The sequence below is a fragment of the Piliocolobus tephrosceles genome, unplaced genomic scaffold, assembly GCF_002776525.5.
Source record: "Piliocolobus tephrosceles isolate RC106 unplaced genomic scaffold, ASM277652v3 unscaffolded_17492, whole genome shotgun sequence".
NCBI lineage: Eukaryota > Metazoa > Chordata > Mammalia > Primates > Cercopithecidae > Piliocolobus > Piliocolobus tephrosceles.
In genome coordinates, this window is record NW_022299301.1 from 3,942 (window position 1) to 9,398 (window position 5,457).

Below are 5,457 nucleotides of genomic sequence, written 5' to 3' on the forward strand. Positions count from 1 at the left end.
TCTCTACTTGCTGATGGCATGATGTCACATAGAGAAAACCCTAATGTACACTGCACCAAAAACCGATCAAAACCAATAGACAAAGTCAGCAAAGTTGTGGAATGGAAAAGCAACATGCAAAAATCACTTGCTTTTCTATGCCCAAACAGCAAACTATCGGAAAAAAGACACCCGGGAAACCAACGTATTTAGAATATCAAGCCAAGAATAAAACACTGGTAATACGTTTATTCAGGGAGCTGAAAGGTGTGCACATTGAAACCGATCAAACCTAAAACCCCTGCTTCTTGACTGTGAGCCTCTCTGCCCATGTTTCTATTGGGTGCTAGCTCTTCGTGTGGAACAGAGGCTTTCACAGCACTAGCAGAAACAAACCTAAAACCCTTGCTTCTTGACTGTGAGTCTCCCTGTGAGCCTTGACTGTGAGCTACCCAAAGCTGTTACAGGTTAAACATGGTGAGTCATGCCGCCACCCAGCATCCAGAGACACCCATCCCTAGAAGGCAATGCTGCCGAAAGGTCTGCTGACATTGGGGCAGACCTGGAGGTGGGTCCCAGTGGGAGAGGTGCACTGGGCCCCAGCCCGGGAGAATGGCAACAGGACTCCGTCGGCCCTCTCCACCTCAGTGGTCCTGGAATGGGCCCGGCCTGAGAGAACCCCGAAAGGGGCTCGAAGAGCAGATGCAGCGTTTGCTTGGATTCCCAGCAGCCCTCCGAGGAAGGGCCTGCCGGGCTGTCTACCCAAGACTCTGATTCCGCAGATGAGAACAGCATCGTACTGTTGATTAGGGTGATCATTTTCACCAAAGAAGGAAGGCAGGCCAAGCAGGGAAGTCCCAAAAAGCCAGCAGACACTTGCAGACAACCGAGTTTCTACCTCAGGGAGAGTTACCTTCAGGTTCAGGGACCTCTCCTGACCTTTCCTCCCTGCAGACTCACCCCAGCCGTGGAGAGGCCGGCCGTGGAAGAGCTGGACACGTCTTCCTTGAAGAAAATGCAGAGCATGGTGTGGGGAAAGATGGGGGTCAGGCCCAGCTGCTCAGGAGCTGCAGTTACAGGGCCCCTACCCCGGGGCCCTCTGGGAAGGAAGGTGACCCAGGAGAGGAAATCCCTAGGGGATGCGCCAAAACTGGCCCTGCGGGGAGCCTTTCTTGCCTAGGGGCAGAGACTCTCTGCAGTTTCACCTGATCTGGCCAGCTTCCCGCCAGTGTCTGGTGTGGGGCTCCTGGGGAACTCCGCAAGACCCAAGGAACCCAAGCACAGCAGCCCTGGGAAGAAACCTCCAGGAAGGAAAGCCAGGGAGTCCCAGGCTGCGGCCAGAGAAGATAATGACCCAATAGAGATGAGGTTCCAAGGGCCCAAGTAAGTAGATTCTCTTCACGCACTCCTCCTTCTCCTCCTTGCTCTCCTCCTCCTCTTTCTCTTCTGTCTCCCCTCACCCACCTCTCTTCCAGCGCACACCTCTTTGCCCATGCCCCCACTATCCCTTGCTCACGGGTTTTCATTGGGAGCCCAGGGACACTAGGATGCCCGATTGGGGTCCTCCTCACAGGGGCACACATTAAAGGGAGCACTTTGTGTGTGTCAGGCCCGGTCTGGACACTGCAGTTGGCCAGATTCTGCCCCCAGAGAGGAGCTGGGATGGAGGGCAGGGTTGGCAGCTGGTTTGGATCGGGGGACTCCTTAATGTGTGGGGCGCAAAGCTTGGGTATCTAGACTCATCAACTTCCCAATTCCTCCTTCCCTAGCTGTTAAGCAAGCCTTCCTGTCTTGGGGCTGACTGAGGGAGAAAGTGCTAATGAGATTAGTCTGGAGTCTCCACCTTAACACAACCCCTCCTCACTTGTAATTACTGCCAGCCGCCACTGCCCTCCTGACTCTGAAGTTTCTATTTTAGCTTCCCAAACAGAAGCCCCAGCCGATTTCCTTGTCTGTGACTTGTGGAGAATGCAGCAGTGGCGATCCCACCATCAGAACTCCCCAAGTTCCAGGAACCTCACAGCCCTTAGCGTTGAGCTTGAGAAGCCTTGTTTCCTGATAGCATGCATTCTCCAGTGAGTCTTGTGTGTTTGATAGGTGTGGAGGGGAGAGGGGTCGGGAGGGAAACCTCTGGCTCTGTCACTTCTGGAAGCTCAACCTGGCTCCCAGGCTTCCCTGCCCACCCAGGTAGCTGTCCCACGGGAAATGGAGGGTTGACAGGGCTGGCCTGAAGCCACATCACCCTCTCTGAGTAGGATTTGTGTTGGGGAGCGATTTGGAGCCCCACCCCAAACTCCAGCTCTGGAAGGAGAATTTCAGTGGCACTGAGTCCTTTTCTATTAAGTCCTGCTCAGTCACAGTGCTCCTCCCAGGGCCTGCCTGTGGCTGCCCTGCTGTTGGCATCTTACCCGGAGCCACAATGCTAGCAGGCCACCAGGTGCCAATGGTCTCACACTGGGGAACAGGGAAGATAGTTCCAGAGGGAGGGTTGGAGTTGCTGGGCAGAGCAGGGGCAATGTGTTGCCAGCACAGGGTAATGCTTCCTCATATTAGACCCTGCTAGGCACTTTCCACCTCACTCGAAGGCTTAGAAGCTGGATTTTGTGTTTTCTTTCAGGTGACCAGCAGCCACCTGTCCAATCCCCCAAGATTGGAAAGGCAGCAGGAGCCCTCGGGAGCTCAGGGCTGTCCTCGGGTAATGCTTTGTGTGGATCATAGTAATCCAAGTCCACACTAGATGGTGGGATCCATGTCCAGGTTAAACTGATTTCTGCATCTCTCCCACCTCCAACTTCCATACCCCATGGAGAGTGGATGCCTTCTTTCCATTTAGGGTTCTGTGCCAACCCACCTCACCACTGGGCTGCAGGCTGTGGGGGCTATAAGGGCTGGGGGAGACAGGGAAGATGGTGAGAGAGCAGGCCAGAATAGACTAACCATTTCTCTTCCTCTGGTGTCTGCTTGTCTAGTGCATCCTGCTGCAGAGGAAAACTGAGGACCTGAGGGGAGGTTCCAAGATGGCCGAATAGGAACAGCTCCAGTCTTCAGCTCCCAGCGTAAGTGGCACAGAAGACGGGTGATTTCTGCATTTCCAACTGAGGTACCAGGTTCATCTCACTGGCACTTGTCAGACAGTGGGTACAGCCCATGGAGCAGGGTGGGGCATCACCTCATCTGGGAATTGTGAGGGGTCGGGGAATTCCCTTTCCTAGCCAAGGGAAGCTAAGACAGATGGTACCTCGAAAATTGGGACGCTCCCACCCTAATACTGTGCTTTTCTGACAGTCTTAGCAAACAGCACACCAGGAGATTATATCCCACGCTTGACTCAGAAGGTCCCACCCCCATGGAGCCTTGCTCACTGCTAGCACAGCAGTCTGAGATCGAACTGCAAGGTGGCAGCGAGGCTGGGAGAGGGGCTTCCACCATTGCTGAAGCTTGAGTAGGTAAACAAAGCAGCTATGAAGTTCAAACTGGGTGGAGCCCACCGCAGCTCAAGGAGGCCTGCCTGCCTCTGTAGACTCCAACTCTGGAGGCAGGGCATAGCTGAACAAAAGGCAGAAGAAACTTCTGCAGGCTTAAAAGTCCCTGTCTGACAGCTTTGAAGAGAGTAGTGGTCCTCCCAGCATGGTGTATGAGATCTGAGAACGGACAGACTGCCTCCTCAAGTGGTCCCTGACCCCCGAGCAGCCTAACTGGGAGACACCTCCCAGTAGGGGCCGACTGACACCTCATACAGCCAGGTGCCCCTCTGAGACGAAGCTTCCAGAGGAAGGATCAGGCAACAACATTTGCTGTTCTGCGGACTCCACTGGTGATACCCAGGCAAACAGGGTCTGGAGTGGACCCCCAGTAAATGCCAGCCAGCCGACCTGCAGCAGAGGGGCCTGACTATGAGAAGGAAAACTTACAGACAGAAAGGAATGGCATCAACATCAACAAAAAGGACATCCACACAGAAACCCCATCTGAAGGTCCCCAACATCAAAGATGAAAGGTAGATAAATCCATGAAGATGAGGAAACACCAGTGCAAAAAGGCTGAAAATTCCAAAAACCAGAACACCTCTTCTCTTCCAAATGATCACAATTCCTCACCAGCAAGGGAACAAAACCGAATGGAGAATGAGTTTGACAAATTGACAGAGTAGGCTTCAGAAGGTAGGTAATAACAAACTCCTCCAATCTAAAGGAGCATGTTCTAACCCAATGCAAGGAAGCTAAGAACCTTGAAAAAAGGTTAGACGAATTGCTAACTAGAAAAAGCAGTTTAGAGAAGAACATAAATGACCTGATGGAGCTGAAAAACACAACACGAGAACTTCAGGAAGCATACACAAGTGTCAATAGCCAAATCGATCAAGTAGAAGAAAGGATATCAGAGATTGAAGATCAACTTAATGAAATAAAGCATGAAGACAAGATTAGAGAAAAAAGAATGAAAAGGAATGAACAAGGCCTCCAAGAAATATGGGACTATGTGAAAAGGCCAAGCCTACATTTGATTGGTTTACCTGAAAGTGACAGGGAGAATGGAACCAAGTTGGAAAACACTCTTCAAGATATTATCCAGGAGAACTTTCCCAACATAGCAAGATGGGCCAACATTCAAATTCAGGAAATACAGAGAACACCACAAAGATACTCCTCGAGAAAAGCAACCCCAAGACACATAATTGTCAGATTCAACAAGGTTGAAATGAAGGAAAAAATGTTAAGGGTAGTCAGAGAAAGGTCAGGTTACCCACAAAGGGAAACCCATCAGACTAACAGCAGATTCTCTGCAGAAACCCTACAAGCCAGAAGAGTGTGGGGGCCAATATTCAACATTCTTAAAGAAAAGAATTTTCAACCCAGAATTTCATATCCAGCCAAACTAAACTTCATAAGTGAAGGAGAAATAAAATCCCTTACAACAAACAAATGCTGAGAGATTTTGTCATCACCAGGCCTGCCTTACAAGAGCTCCTGAAGGAATCACTAAACATGGAAAGGAAAAACTGGTACTAGCCACTGCAATAACATACCAAATTGACACTATGAAGACCATTGACACGATGAAAAAACTTCATCAACTAATTGGCAAAATAACCAGCTAGCATCATAATGACAGGATCAAATTCACATGTAACAATATTAACCTTGAAAGTAAATGGGCTAAATGCTCCAATTAAAAGACACAGATTGGCAAATTGGATAAAGAGTCAAGATCTGTTGGTGTGCTGTATTCAGGAGACCCATCTCACATGCAAAGACACACATAGGCTCAAAATAAAGGGATGGAGGAGTATTTACCAAGCAAATGGAAAGAAAAAAAAAAAGGAGGGGTTGCAATCCTAGTCTCTGACAAAACAGACTTTAAACCAACAGAGATCCAAAAAGACAAAGAAGGGCATTATATAATTGTTTTTATTTATTTATTTATTTTTTTTATTTTTTATTTTTTATTATACTTTAAGTTCTAGGGTACATGTGCATA

General features: G+C 49.6%; 1 pseudogene; it reads left to right on the plus strand.

Annotated features, from left to right (window-relative positions):
- The first annotated feature begins 463 nt into the window (after window positions 1-463).
- LOC111535887 lies at window positions 464-3,008 on the plus strand (annotated as a pseudogene).
- Window positions 3,009-5,457: the final 2,449 nt, after the last annotated feature.